Genomic DNA, 16,570 nt, shown 5'->3' with positions numbered 1-16,570 from the left:
GAATGGGTAGTTAAATATTTATGAGCTCCTCACTGCTTCAGAGTGCAGGTGGGCAGGCCAAGATCTGTCAGCTGTAGCCTCTCAGGGCCACTTGAGCTGCCAGCCAAGGGATATGGATTTGCTGTTATGGCAGCTTAGCGCCACCCTGCGGCCAAGGCTGAGATGTGTGGCTGCTTCGCTGGGTGTGTGTGTGTAGAGGGAGGTGTCGGGGACAGCAGAAAACGCAGCCTCTGGAGCAGCCCACAGTTACTGAAAGGTCTTTTCCTAGGCTTCTGGGTAAAAGCACATAAAACAGTTTGGTGAGCTTGTCTCTTGCGCGGGACCAGGCCTTCCTATTAGCCCCTACCCACAGGGGAATAAAAAGGCAAATGGACCCCTCCTCATATACTAACACTGGATACTAGCTGACAAACCCAGGGCTTGTATCCTGTCTGGAATAATTGAGATGGTTGAGGTTTAAACAAATTTATTGAAACATACAGGGTGTTAGCAGAGAAATCATTCAGTGTGATTACATCATGTCACTACTTTGAATGTATAATTTTAAAATTATAAATATATATTTTATAACTAAGCCTTTGGCCAAAAAAATAAAAAATCATTTAGCACATTTGTGAAAGGTCAATAAGAAATGGATTTTGAACATCAGAAAGATAAAGTCACTGAATTAAACAGCAGCGCAACCCCTGCTAATAATCTAGAATCCCACTGTGTTGAAGGTAGAGGTGTCTGTGCAGAGCTAGTCATTTTCATTTATTTCAGCAGTCAGAAGAGATGGGGCAGGCACACCTGTTGAAGGCGGTGGCAGAGCTGGCAGGACCGGAGGGCTGGGTCAAGTGAGCATGTCCCAGAGACAGCAGCAACAGAGGGCAGTCCAGCAGGCTGTGAGGCAGGTGGATGGGCCCAGGTCATCCCGTCTTTGGTCTTCCACCACATACACTGGAGGGGGACGTAGAGAAAGGGTGAGAATGAACTGGCACAAGCCCAGGCCTGACGGCCTCGGCTCCTTTCTCTCCTCTTCCTAATGACTTTTATCCCGTACTAGGGAACCAACAAAGTGGCCTCACAGCAAGGCAGCTAGAGAGATAAGTGTCCATTACTGTCTGACCGTGCATGGTTTATAAACCAAGCAGCATTATATCCTGTACCTTAGATACAGCTATGCCATCCCCAAAAAGGAACTGGCGGCACCTAAAAGAATAACCAAGAACCCTCATTTTTCAAACCTGGGCAATGAGCACGATCAGAATGTACCCCGGCCTCTTAACTTTCACACAAAGCCATGGGAGGCAGGGGTGAAGACCTGGTTAAGTGTGAGGGATGGCTGGAGCCTGGCATCTGAGCTTTTCTCAGAATGGGGTTGGAAATCTGAGCCCTGTCAGGGCTAAGTGCTCTGTTAAGAAATATGCGCGCTAAAAAAATTCACAGGTCTTGAAGGACCCCAGCAACCCTTTAGGAGTCAGCGGACTTGCAGCCGACATCATCCTCTCTTCCTGTAAGCACATAATTTTTTTTTTTTTAAATGTTTGTTTAAGCAGAGGAGAAGCAGAGAGCAGGAGACACAGAATCCGAAGCAGGCTTCAGGCTTCGAGCTGTCAGCACAGAGCCTGATGCAGGGCTTGAACTCACAAATGGTGAGATCATGACCTGAGCCGAAGTCGGATGCTCGACTGACTGAGCCACCCAGGGGCCCCAGCAAATTCTTAAGATGGCTGATGGTCAACCTTGGCCTCAGAGCATCTGTGGCCACTTTTAGGAAAATCTCAAAACCACCACCATCACCAAAATCATTTATAAGCAGTGAGGATTTTAAACTTTTTCAAAGTTAATGAATACATGAATCTTAAAAATTAAATGGGTCCTTCAGCAATCTTCTTTCAGTTCTATTTTTGTGTATCTATTTTTATATTTTTATGTCTCCTCTTTTGGCGAGTCCTCTCTCTGGAGTCTGCTGTAGTAGCTAGAATACTCCAGGTCAGTAGTGAGCCTTTCTTTCTTCTTTTCTTTTTTAATGTTCATTTTGAAAGTGAGTGAATGAGAAGGGGAGGGGCAGAGAGAGAATCCCAAGCTAGTAGTACAGAGCCAGATGCAGGACTCAAACTCCTGAACTGAAATCAAGAGTCAGATGTGTAACTGACTGAGCCACCCTAGTGCCCCAGTAGTGAGCTTTTCCACACTGTCCACTGGGGCGGTGCCATCCACAGGCCATCCCCTCCCTTTCTCCTGTGGCGCAATTTTCAGGTCGCTGCTTTCATCTGGCCTGACTCAGCAGCACTGTTCTAAGGTCTGGCAGACAAGATCCAGCCCTGGGGAAGCCTAGTGAAAGAGAAGACAGCCCATTTATAAGGTGCATTAACCTGATTTAGTCTTAATAGTAGTACCTGAATATAGATAATACCAGCATTCCTATTTCACAGGTAAGGACCACAAGGCTTAAAAGGTTAAGTCTCTTGTTCAAGCACACATTACTACCCAAGATAGGCACAGGATCTGAGCCAAGGCCTTGGGTAAGCCAGACTTGCCCAGGCCCATCTGGGATAGAAAAGGAACCAGGATGAGCATGGGACTGAATAGGCTCGAGGACCGTCCTCTCACCAGAGCCCACCTGACCCACGAAAGGCCCTGGGCATTCCGGACCCAGAGGTCACCTCAGCAGGAAAGCCCTAGGCAGTGGCTTTCACCTGCTGTCTGCCTAGAAGACCTGACCAAGTCCCCAGCTGCCCATCATCTTGCAGTGGCATCTTCAGACTAGGTGCGGACACCCCAGCATAATTCCTTACTGTATTCTCCCTGCTGGAGGGCTGGTTCTGCTGCCTGGGGACAGAAAGGCCCTCTTCCCTGCCAGCTCTACAAACAGTCTGTTTGATACAGGCCTGAGACCCAGCCCAGGTACCATGTGAGAAGTCCTACAGCCTCTCTTAAACTACCATTTGCTGAGATCACAGCTGTGCCAAAGGCCTTCTGTACATAGTATCACTCAGTGTTGACAAACCTGTGGTACAGGTATCTGGACACCGGTCTTCCTCACTGCTTTTCCTTCGCCCTGTGCTTACTCCTGTTTTACCACAGACCTTCATCAGGGAAACAAAAATGTCCCAGTCTTGCTTCCTCTAACACCTTTCTCCTTCAGTTTAGTCAAGTTTGTCCTTACTAAGGCATCTTTCATATGCCAAGCTCCAAAATCTGGGGAAATATGCCCAGACACTGCTTATAGAGGTTACAAATTAGTCTGGCTGTAGGACAAAGGACTTCAACCAAAGGGCTGTCAACCTCAGATGGGCCGGTCGGTGCTGGTGCATACGTTAGAAACCCTATCAATTATTCCCTGAATGACCAAGTCTTCCAAAACCCTTCAGACTTTTTCCTTGCCATTAGGTGACACCAGAACCTCTAACCCCAAACTATTGGAAAGGTAGGTGGTGGAAGAGGGTGTGGAGAGGGTAAGTCTGGAGGTTGGAGTGGCCAAGGAGAGAGCTCTTAAGGAAGGCCTCACAGTTCCTCCTGGCACCCTGTGTGGTCCTGCCCTGGCATGCAACTTGATCTTCCTAGATGCCCTACCTACATGTAGGCTATGAAGTCCTGCATGTCCAGAGGCTGCCTGGTGCACTGAGCCACATGGCCCAGTCAGCCCCAGGACCACCCCACCCCACCGCGGGGGCCTTACTGCTCCTCCCCTACTCTGCCCCTCAGTGGGTCCATCTGCCAAGAGCTCCTACAGTGCCCTGGATGACTGGCTAGCTAGTATGCAGGCCACTCTGATGGAGTCCCTGGGTCCTTGAAGCCAGGGGACCCGTGTGCACTGAAGCATCACTGACAGTACCAGTCACCAGGGAGGTACTCAGAGCTTTGCCACCTGAATGCAAGTGCAGCAGTGCTCTGTGTGTGGTGGTAGTGAAGAGGATTGGTGGAATGTTCAGGGAGGGGGTGTACGTGCACACAGGTATGACCCCAAGAGCCAGAACAGGCCAGAAAGGCCTAGGTTAGTCTTGGGTGCAGGGCAACTTTGGAAGGAGCTGAGCAGCTTCTAGGCAAAGTCTCCCACCACCCTTCTTGACTCTATTTTGGAAGCAGAGAAGACAGATGGAAGATACTTGGAAGCGTGCATGCAGCCCCTGTGTCCAGCTACCTGCCCACCAAGCCTTGGGGTCTTCTCCAGAGTCACCAGATTCACCAACCAGCAGTCCCAAGTTTGGGACTCCTGGCTTGTACAAGCCTCGCAGTGCCATTCATACATGCCACCTGGACATGCCCACCTGCTTCTGGGCAGCACTGGGCATGTGGGGTTCGGGGCATAGGGCCAGGACAAAAAAAACCTGCAAGAAATGTGAGCAGAGGCCTCTCAGCTGAAGGCCCCAATTCCTCCATCACCTCTGTCCTGGAACTTGAAACCTTTACCTGACACAGCCCAGACATTTTAAATGATTAATCAAGTGCTTTGAAGTGGTAATACAGCCTTAGTAGGCCCTCCCTTTTTTTGTGTGCATCTGTACACAGTCCCAATTCAGGAAAGCTCATAAGGAGAAGCAAACAAAAAGACAGGGGCCTCCCAGAGAGTTTTCATGTCTGGGCCTTTCTTTTAATACTCCAACAACTAGGAGGCTGCCCCTTGGCCTCGCAGCCTACACCCCTGATAGGCATCCAGGACTGCTACTCAACTACTGAGACCACCAGGGCCACAGGCGCTCCCAGATAGTGCCCTCAGCGAAGATGATGGCTTTGCCAGAGGCAGGAGGCTTGTAGTCTATGCCCAGCTGCCCTTGCCCAGTCTTGACAATCTAGACCAAGAGAAAGCAGCCAGCCTCCCAGGACGTAGCAGAGGATGCCAGAAGATCCCTTGTACTCTGCACACCAAAAGGCAGGGAAGGGAGAGGCAAATATTTAAGCATTTTAGCAATAAGCAAAATCTCAAGATAGCCTTTGGGATGGATCCTGTTCCTTCCTTGCAAAAGGCAGAGAGGAAAGCACACAATTTGCTAAGGACTCATTTCAGTTTTCCTTGGATGTGCATGTGTAGCAAGATTATTACTCAGCACACGGGGCTGCATGGGTGAGAAAAGATGTCCCAAAGGCAGTACCACTGTGCCACCTGCTCTCAGAGCCCAGGTACGTATGCTGAGGGGGACAGCGATGGGTGAAGGGTGGTCAGAAATGGTGGAGGCGGGGCGCCTGGGTGGCTCAGTTGGCTAAGCGTCTGAGTTCGGCCCAGGTCATGATCTCAGTTTGTGAGTCAGAGCCCTGCGTCAGGCTCTCTGTCTCAGAAATAAACGTTAAAAAAAAAAAAAAAGCAAATGAGGGGATATAGTTTTCATTGGAGTGAGGGTTAGAAGCATGAGAGGTTGGGAAGCCACCTACTTTCCTCTTCCTCCACAGGTAGGATGTGGGTTTGGCACAGCCAGGACTGGTGTAGGCTCTGCAATAGCAGCTGCCTTTGATGGGCTAAAGCTCATGATGTCCCCAGGCCTCTCGGCCCACTTGGCCCACTCTGCTCCTCAAGCCTCCTGCTCCGGCAGCCCTGTCTGTGCAACTGAGTCAGGTGAGGCCTTGTCTCCCAAATCTCCCTCTCTGTCCCTTGCTTCAGTCTTCCAAGATAGCCACTCTACGGTGCTTTGGTCTGGGAGCCAGCTGAAACCAGTTCACCCACTCACCCACCCATGTAGCTACCGACTGCCATGAAGCCCACCATCCATCATTCTTTAGGCATCGAGTGCCAGGTGTTTATGTGGATTGGTGCGACAAGGTGAGAGCCTGCCTGACCTCTGTGGGGGTGAGTGTTCGGAGTTCTCAGAGGTGCACTTGCCACCATCTTGTGAAGGAAGCAGGTGCTATACAAAACCAAGATGGAGCCTTCTGAGATGGTGACAAGGGTCTGAGGAGCCCCAGTCCTCCTACCCCCCCAAACCCCTTGTGGCTCAGTCAGCAGGCCAGCTGGCACACTAGCCCTGTCCACCTCCCAGTCAGTCCTATAAACTGTAGACCTGATAAAAGTATTTTTCCATAAACAACAAAAACAAGCACATTTGGACACATTGTGCCAGTCTGACAAGTAGGACTGCAGCGCCACCACTTCCTGTGGCCTTATCCTTGGGCTGGACCTGCTGGCCACTGGGACAGAGTTGGTTATAGATACTGGGACAGTTGAGCAAATCTTGGATGCTAGAATGGCAGGTGAACTGCTTTGGGAATCAGGTGGGCCGGTTATTTTGTGGCAAAAGAATGCTGAGCTCAAGGGAAGTAATACGACTGAGGTCACAGAGTGAATGAAAGGCAGGTCATGGCCTGTCCCCTGGCCTTCCTGCCTCCTTTGCATATCAGGCTCACTTCAAATCAGACAGTAGCCTGGCTCCAAGTGACCTGAAATGTGGCTGTGTATGGAGAGGTGAAAGGCCCTTCTTTTCTCTGGGCCCTGCTCTCCCTCAAAAACCCAAAGTCTGGGTTGGGAGAGCAAGAGACTTTGCAGTCCCCAGGCAGGCAAGTGGGTGTGCTGCCTCAGAGGGAGGCGCCCCCTGGGGGTGGACGAGGAGGGGTGACTGTTCTCTAAGGACGGCGGCAGCTATGTACATGGGCTCCAGAGGGGCAGTGACCAAGTTCCAATCCTGAAGCTGCTGCTGACTGGCTGTGTTCTCTGCATACCTGTCTTCCCACTTGCAAAATGGGGGAGGGGTAATAGTATCTAGGAACCTAGGTTTTCTGACAAAAAACATAAGCAAATATAATGCTTGGCCCAGGGCTTGGCATCAAGCTAAAAGAGGGAAGAGGACTTACGTAGGAACCACAATATGATCATGTCCTATGGCAAAAATCACCGGAAATTGAGTTTGTTTTATTTTGGGTCTGTGTGCAAGCAGGGCCTCCTCCAGCCAATCCACATTCACAATGGGATTTGTCTGTTTGGCCCCAAATCATCACAGGAGGACAAAAGCACTGGCAGTCCCTGCCAAGCAGAGCTGCTCAAAGAAAAGGGAAGGGGAAACAACCAGAGAAGAGGCAAGGGGCTGTGTTATATGCCTGGGGCCTAGGGAGGCAGAACACTAACACCTCAGCTGTCTCAGAGACCAGAGAGGGTGCAATATTTAGAAACATGCCATTTCATTAAAGGAAGCAAGCATTTGCCTAGATAGGAGTCTGTGGCTCTCATTAAGACAATGCAGACACAAAGGTCCACAGAAGAACAGGATATGAAACAATATGAAACGGTCAAGGAGGAAAGGATGTGCATATTTAAAAGACTAGTAGGAGTTGGGAAGTCTGAGTTTTTCTTTTATTCTGAAAATGGCCAAGAGACTGGGGAGGGGACTGAAGGTCTCTTAATGGGAAGGAGTAAAGAGGATGAGAACACAAGCAACAGCCCATTCCTTGGCGCCCCACCATTCTGCCAGAACGCTGTCTGTACCACTGCCTCAGATCAGAAAACCACGGGCATGCAGTGGGGAAGAGGTCACTAACTACAAAGATCTGAGGGGAAAAGCAATTTGTTATATCAAGATAGATCATGAATAGAATTCCAATGCAGTTTTTTGGAGAAATAACAAGTGAGACTGCTATGCCAAGCAGAAGAAATTCGAGAGAAAACAATCTGACCTGCCCAGTACACAGCCCTTTTGTGACTCTGTGACAGGGATGTAAAGACCCTGAGGCAAAGAGAATCCTTTAAAGGATGGCAAAGGGCAGATGATCTTGCTTATGACCTGCTCAGAAGTGAGATACAGAGACCAAAGTTGTGAATGATGGTGGCTGACCTGCCCTAGCCCCTCAATGTTCTGGTTGTCTTTTCCTAGCTGTTCCTACCGCTCTTGTGTAGACCACACCTCATTTACTGCCAGACTTCAAATGACTACACTATAAGAACCCAGGTCTCTAACTGTGGAATAATCACACAGCCTTAGGTCATTAAGGTTATATAGCACATAAAAGCAAGAAATATCCTTAAAAATATATATAGTTTTAAAGTTAGAGAGAGAGTTAGTCCCAAGCAGGCTCCAAGCTGTGAGCACAGAGCTAGATGTGGGGCTTGATCTCTCTAATCATGTGAGATTGTGACCTCAAATGAAATCAAGTCACATGCTTAACTAAGCTACCCAAGTCACCCCAAGCAATCTCATTTAAACACTCATCAGGCCCTGTAAGGATCTAAAGATTTAATGCAAATGTAATTTAAAAATCCCATCACAGTTTTTTATAAATGGACTCCAAAATTTATGGAAAGGCAAAAGAACTAGAATAAAACAATTCTAACCAAGTTGGAAGAATTAGACTATCTTAAGGTTGAGTATCAAGGTACAGTAGTCAAGACAGTTATGGTATTGGCAAAGGGAATGACACAAAGGTCAAAAGAGCAGGAGAGGACAGTAAAAGATCCATGTAAACATGGTCAATTTATGTCTGACAAATATGCAAAAGCAATCCGGTGAAGAAGGGACAATCTTTTCAAATAAATGATGAGAAAACTAGCATGAAAAAGAAAACCAACTATTTTAAACCTCACGTTTTAAATAAAAATTAACCCAAAATGGATCAGAGATCTAAATGTAAAACATAAAACCCAACACTAGAAGAAAATAGAAGAGAATCCTCATGACCAGGGGTAGGTACACTTCTCAGATGTCATGCCAAAAGCATGCTCTACAAAAGAAGAAAAAATGAAAAACTGGATCTCATCAAAATTAAAGCTTTTTCTCTGTGGAAGACACGTAAGGGGATGAAAAGACAGGCCAAAGACTGGGAGAAAATATTTGCAAATACAGTCCCACAGAAGACCTGTATTTATCTATAAAGACCTTTGAAAAACACTCCACAGTAATAAAACAGCTCCATTTAGAAGTGGCCAAAGGACTCCAACCAATACTTCACCAGAGGATAGAAGGAAGGCACATAAGTACATGACAACATCATTAGCCTTTTAACAAATGCAAATTAAAGCCACAATGAGATTCCACTATACACCTATCAGAATGGCTAAAAAAACAATACTGACACTACCAAGTAAGTACTGGCTAGGATACAGAGCAATTGGAACTGTCAGTTATTGCTGATGGAAATGCAAAATGGTTAAACATACACTTAATCATATGATCCAGAAATTCCATTTCTAGGTATTCACCTTAGAGAAATGAAACCTTATGTTCGTACAAAACCCTGTACATAAATTTGTGATTACCAAAAAGTGGAAATAACCCAAATGTCCTTAAATAGGTGAATAAGCTGGTATCTCCATACAATGGAATGCTACTCAGAAATCAAGGACCCACCAGATCTTCACAGATACACCAGCAGTTACACACTGATGATTTTATTTGCAAGGCAGTAGGATCGCAGAGAGGCATTCCAGGGCAACACCCATCCAAACCAAATCTCCCTTTGCCAAATATACGAGAAAACCTGGAAAGACCAAAAGCTTTCAAATGTATTCCTCAGGTCCTTGGGATCCCATAAAAAGCAGGGAGTGGTCCCTCCTTGCCTCAACAGCAATTCCACAGATTCTATTTTCCATTACCAGGGTTGCATGTAAAGTTTCTTTTGAAAAGATTAGAAAAGGGCCTCCCTGAAGCATGGATGTCATATGCTTGGTTATCTATGTGTTGGAGACTCCGACAGATACCCTAGTTTGCTTGAGGAACAATGTTTCCTTGGTCAGTAGCCTGACATGCTTACTTGGTGCCTGGCATTTCTGGAACTTGATGTCTTACTGCATGTATAGATTTACTGCCTCCAGTGTGGCCAGGGTTCCAAGCCTTTATGCCCCAGCCGGTTCTTCGCACCTCTGGACTCCTCTCTATCAGGCTTACACAAATACCACTTTCCTCCCTGCCCAAGGAACCCTGTTCACTGGTCCTAGCAGTCCCGTCTTTCCCTGTCCATGTCCTTCAAAGACTAGGAACTAGAGAGAAACCCACCCCTCAGTGACAATAGTGTGACTAAGTCCAATGATTTTTTTTTTTGGGGGGGGAGATGGGGAGGAGGGTAAGAGAAGGAGGGTGGGGGAGAGAACGAGAGAGCATGAATGAGAATCTCAAGCAGGTTCCATGCTCAGTGCAGAGCCTGGGGAGGGGCTGGATCTCACATCTCTGGAATCATGCCTTAAGCCAAAATCAAGAGCTGGACACAACTGAATAAGCCACCCCCGGTGCCACCAAACAGCTGTGAATTCTTACCTTACTGGACCTTAAAGCAACATTTGATGATAACTGGTCACTACTTTTCTCTTAATACACATTCTTCTCTACTTTAGGACACCGCATTCTCCTGTTTTTCCATATCTGACTCCTTTGGAGGTTCAACACCTGTGGGCCCAAGCTAGTTTTCCTTAAAGCTCAGCCCTCCACTGCCACCTCTTTCCCCTATCCACCTTGATCTCATTCACCCCCTCAGCTCCTATTACCAAGGTGCCAGTGCTTTCCATGGCGCTATCTCCAGCCCACCTCTCCTCCAAGCTCCAGGTATATATGCAGCTGCTTACCTGACATCTCCACTTGAAGGTCTCGTTGACATCTTGACACCTCTATCTAACCCAGTATGTTCAGAGCCCAACATGGTTTTCTTCCCCCCAACCAATCACAGTACCTTTCCCTTGTTCCCAACAACCACAACCGAACACTAGGCATCCAGTTCGTCAGAAGCTCAGGAATCATCCCTGACTGTGCCTTTCTCCCTCAATCCACATATCGAGTCCATCACCAACTCCTCTTGATTTTACTTCCAAATAGGTCAGATGCATTCATGTGAACCTGTGCCTTCTCCAAATCATTCTCTAACACTGAAGCCAAAGGGATCTCTTAAAAATGCTAATTTGGTCATGTTATCCCTTTGCTTAATACCTTTCAGTGGCTTCCCACCACTCACAGAACAAAAACTAAAATCTTTAACTGGGATTAGGAGTCCCTTGTCTTGCTCTTGCCTGTTTCTCATCTGTTCCCAACATCCCAATGTTTTCTGCCATGCTGATTACCTCTTCTAGTTTCTCAAATGTGCCATGTTCTCTCTTGCCACTGGGCCTCAGCACCTGCTCTTTGTACAACCATTTTGCCTATTAACACCTATTCATCTTTCAGAGCTCTCCCAGACTATTCAAGAATGTCTCCTCCCTTCCTTTTAGATGTTTTCATGGAAGTATGTATCTTCCCTTTGTAGGAAAGAATAATGTTCGGTATTACCTGGGGAATTATTTAATGTTTGGTTCCTTCCCTAGAATGTAAAGAAGTTCCATGATGGCAGGGAGGGGTGTCTATTCTGTGTGGTCTGTTACCTAACACATTGGAAATGGTCAGCATTTAATGAATGAATGAGTGATGCTTCTTGTAGACTGACTGTGGTTCCATGGGAGTATGCATAACACCTACTGAAGAACAACTCCTCCCACAGTTTAAAGTGCCCCAGTGTGTGTGGGTGTGGGTGTGGGTATTGGTGTGGCAGGGGGGAGGGTCTGGCTGCCTCAGTTGGTAGAGTATGTGACTCTTGATTTTGAGGTTGTGAATTAGAGCCCCAGGTTGGGCACAGAGATTACTTACAAATAAAATAAAAAAAAAAAAAAGTGCCCCAAGGCAATGTTGCAATAAACCTGGGTTAGAAGATTCTAATCTGTGACCCTACTGGAGTGAAGAAATGATTTTTTCACCAGAAACGTAATAGTTTCTTAAGAATCCATCCACAATCCAAAAAACCCATTGAAACCAATGTACCTCAGAAAAAATCCAATGTTAAAAGCCAACATAAAACTATGTTGACAAAAAAAAAAAAAAAAAGCTATGTGATTAAAATTGTACAGTTTTACTCAAGGAAATGAAAATGACTAAAGAGAAAGATATCATGTTTAAGACAGGAAGTTAGTACTGTAAATATGTCAACTCTTTCCCCAATTATTCTGTAACTTAGGTACTCTTCCAGTTAAAGCCAAACATGTTGCTTTTCTATAGAAATTGACACATTCATCCTACAATCCAGATTAAAGAGTAAAAGGCCAAGAATAGCCAACCAAATACTGAAGAGGAAAAAGAGGTATGTGTATTTATATGCTGGCGGTAGGCAAGATGCTTATTGGACCAAACTCTTCTGATTCTAGCTTGTTGATATAGGGGAACTTAGTATATGACCAATCTTATTTCAAATCAGAGTGGAGAAAGGATGACCTAATGGTGTTGGAACTAGAAGAAGAAAACCAGAACTCTAACCTACACTATGATCAAAACTAAAATTAGGTCAACTAAAGACTATGAAAAACAATCAGAGGGTAACAGGCTTATCTTTATGATCTTGAAATAGAAAAGGACCTTTCTGAGACTAACACAAAGCATAAGGGAAAGACTGATAAACATGACATTTAAAAAACTTTAAATACTAGAGGGGCACCTGGGTGGCTCAGTCAGTTGAGCATCCAACTTTGGCTCAGGTCATGCACTTGTTTGTCTGTGAGTTCCAGCCCCACGTTGTGCTCTGTGCTGACAGCTCGAAGCCTGGAGCCCGTTTGAGATCTGTGTCTCCCTCTCTTTCTGCCGCTATCCCGCTTGTTCTCTCTCTCTCTCTTTCTCAAAAATAAACATTAAAAAAATTTTTTTTAACTTCTATACTAGAAAATACATTATTAAAAAAGGCTGAGAGGCAGATGGGGAGAAGGTATTGGCAAGTCTGTCAAAGTGACAAATATTAGTGTGTGGAATATTTATTTAGCGATTCCTTATAAATCAGTAAGACAAACCAATAGAAAAAAAAAATCACAGGATTTGTGAAAGTAAGTCACCGTAAGTTTCTATTTTTATGTTAAGGTCACCATTAATCAGCTAAGGTGAGTAAAATACTGAATAAAATATCTAGTAATAAACCTAAGCAAGAAGTGAAAGACCTGTACTCTAAAAACTAATAAACGCTGATTAAAGAAACTTTTCGGGGCGCCTGGGTGGCTTAGTCGGTTAAGCGTCCGACTTTCCGCTTAGGTCATGATCTCGAGGTTTGTGGGTTCGAGCCCCGCGTCGGGCTCTGTGCTGACTGCCAGCTCAGAGCCTGGAGCCTGTTTCAGTCTGTGACTCCCTCTCTCTCTGGCCCTCCCCTGCTCACGCTGTCTCTCTCTCTCCCCTAGAAATAAATAAAACATTAAAAAAAATGTTTGAAAAAAAAAAAAAGGAACTTTTCAAGACAACACAAAGAGATATTCCATGCTCATGCAATAGAAAAATTACTTTTGTTAAAATGTCCATACTACCCAGGGGTACCTGGCTGGCTCAGTCAGTGGAGTATGCAACTCCTGATCTCAGGGTTATGTAGATTTGGGCCCCATGTTGGGTGTAGAGATTACTTTAAAATAAAATCTTAAAAATAAAAAAAACCACTTATCATCCAAAGCAATCTATAGATCCAATGCTGTCCCTATCAAAACACCAGCAGCGTTTTTCATAGAGCTACAATAATAACTAAAATTTGTATGGAATCACAGAAGATCTCAAATAGCCAAAGCAGTCTAGAGAAAGAACAACAAAGCTGGACATAAAATCCTAGATTTCAAGATATACTACACAAAGCTCTATAGTAATACAAACGATATGGTACTGACACAAACAGACACAGAGATCAATGGGACAGAATAGTGAGCTCAGATATAAACCCACATGTATATGGTCAATTAATTTACAACAAAGGAAGCAACAATATACAATGAAGAAAAGATTCTCTTCAATGAATGGTGCCAATAAAACTGGACGGCGACATGTAGAAAAATGACACCGATCAGTTCCTTACATCATACACAAAAATGAACTCAAAATGGATTAAAGACCTCAATGTGAGACATGAAACCACAAAACTTCTACAAGAAAACACAGGCAGTAATCTCTTAGACATTGGTCTTAGCAACATTTTTTTCTGGATATGTCTCCTGAGGCAAGGGAAGAAACAAAAGCAAAAGTATTGGGACCACACCAAAACAAACAAACTTTGGACAGTGAAGGAAACCATCAACAAAATGAAAAGGAAACCTACGAATGGGAGATGTTCACAAATGAAATATTCCATAAGGGGTTAGTATCCAAAACATGTAAAGAACTTTTACAACACCCAAATACAATCTGATTTAAAAATGGGCACAGGACCCGAAGAGACATTTTCCCAAAGATGACATATAGACACATGAAAAGATGCTCAACATCACTAATGAGAGAAATGCAAATCAAACCCACAATGAGAAAGCACCTTACACCTGTCAAAATAGCTAGAATCAAAAAGGCAAAAAGTAACAAATGCTTGGTGAGGACGTGGAAAGAATGGAATCCAACAGTATGGAGGTTCCTCAAGAGAATTTTTAAAAGGGGCACCTGGCTGGCTCAGTCAGTTAAGCATGTAATTCTTGATTTAGGCTCATGTCATGATATCACAGTTTCATGAGTTCAAGACCCACGTTGTGCTCTGCACTGATAGCTCAAAGCCTGCCTAGGATTCTCTCTCTGCCCCTACCCTGCTCACATTTCTGTCTCTCTCAAAATGGATAAACTTAAAAAGTTTTTTTTTTAAAAGAATTACAATATGATCCAGTTACCATTGGGTATTTACCCAAACAAGGCAAAAACACTAATCTGAAGAGATAACATGCACCCCTATGCCTACTGCAACCTAATTTATGATAGCCAAGATATGGAAGCAATCCAGCTGTTCAATAGATGAGTGGATAAAGATGATGTGGGATGAATGGGTATTATATACGTGTGTGTGTGTGTGGGTGGGTGTGTGTGTGTGTGTATGAATATATATAGGAATATAATTTGGGACAAAGCCTGAGATCTAGTCATCTGCAACAAAATGAATGGACCTAGAGGATACTCTAAATGAAGTAAGTCAGACAGAGAAAGATGAATACCATAGGACCTCACTTATATGTGGAGTCTAAAACACAAAGCAGAGTAAAAACATCCATAAATACAAGGAATAAACTGCCATGGTGGGTGGGGAAATGAGGGATGGATGAAATGGGTCAAGGGTTATGGGAGATACAGGCTTCTAATTATGAAATAAGTCACAGGGATGAAAGGCACAGCAGAGAATACATTCAGTGGCATTGTGACACTGGTGACAGATGATAGCTACACTTGTGGTGAACATAGCATAATGTATATGTACTTCTAAAATCACTACGGTACACCTGAAACTAACACTGTGTGTTGACTATATTTCAATTAAAAAAAAGCATATGGTGTTAGCATATAAATTAGACACAGATCAATGGGGCAAAATAGAGAACCTAGAAATAAACCCATGTTTATATGGTCAACTAACTTATGACAAAGGAGGCAAGAATACACAATGGAGAAAAGATATTCTCTTTGATAAATGGTGCTGGGAAGACTGGACAGCTACATGCAGAAGAATGAAACTGATCATTTACTTACACCATACACAAAAATAAACTCAAAATGGATTAAAGACCTAAAGGCATAAACTACAAGAAAACACATGCAGTAATCTTTGACATCAACCTTAACAATATCCGTTCTGGATATTTCTCCTGAGGCAAGAGAAACAAAAGCAAAATTAAACAACTGGGATCACATTAAAAGAAAAAGCTTTTGCACAGCAAAGGAAATCACTAACCAAACGACAAAGCAACCCACTGAATGGGAGAAGATATTCGCAAGTAACATATCCCAAAAGGGGTTAACACCAAAAATCTATAAAGAACCCATACAACTCAACACCCAAAAAACAATTAACTCTATTAAAAATGGGCAGAGGACCTAAGTAGACATTTGTCCAAAGAAGATGTACAGTGGACAGATAAGATGCTCAACATCACTAATTATCAGGGAAATATAAATGAAAACCACAGTGAAGTATCACTTTATACCTGTCAGTATGGCGATCATCCCCCAAAACTAGAAATAACAAGCACTGGCAAAGATATGAAGAAAACGGAACCATTGGGGCTCTTGGCTGGCTCAGTGGAGTGAGCGACTCTTGATTTTTGGGTTGGGAGTTTGAGCCCCATATCGGGTATGGAGAATGCTTAAAAATAAAATCCTTTTATAAAAAAGGGAAAAAGAGGGGCGCCTGGGTGGCTTAGTCGGTTAAGCGTCCGACTTTCACTTAGGTCATGATCTCATGGTTCATGGGTTCGAGCCCCACATAAGGCTCTGTGCTGACAGCTCAGAGCCTGGAGCCTGTTTCCAATTCTGTGTCTCCCTCTCTCTCTGACCCTCCCCTGCTCACGCTGTCTCTCTCTCTCCTAAAAATAAATAAAACATTAAAAATTAAAAAAAAAAAAAAGGAAAAAAGAAAATAGAACTCTTGTGCATTGCTGGTGGAAACAAACTGGTGGAGCCACTACGAAAAACAGTATGGAGTTCTTTTAAAAATTAAGAAAAAAAAAAATAAATAAATAAAAAAAAAATAAAAATTAAGAGAATTAACATATGACCCAGTAATTCTCCCATTGGGTACTTACCTAAGAGAACAAAAACACTAATAGCTATGTTTATGGTGGCATTATTTACTGTAAGCAAGACATGGGAGCAACCCAAGGGCCCATCCATAGATGAGTGGATAAACATGTGGCACATGTAAAAAAAAGTCCCCACAAAGACATGTGCATTTGTGCGTGCAC

Source organism: Hyaena hyaena, unplaced genomic scaffold (genome assembly GCF_003009895.1).
Source record: "Hyaena hyaena isolate Hyena2069 unplaced genomic scaffold, ASM300989v1 scaffold_426, whole genome shotgun sequence".
In the NCBI taxonomy this organism is placed as follows: Eukaryota; Metazoa; Chordata; class Mammalia; order Carnivora; family Hyaenidae; genus Hyaena; species Hyaena hyaena.
Note: the sequence above shows the minus strand (reverse complement) of the source record.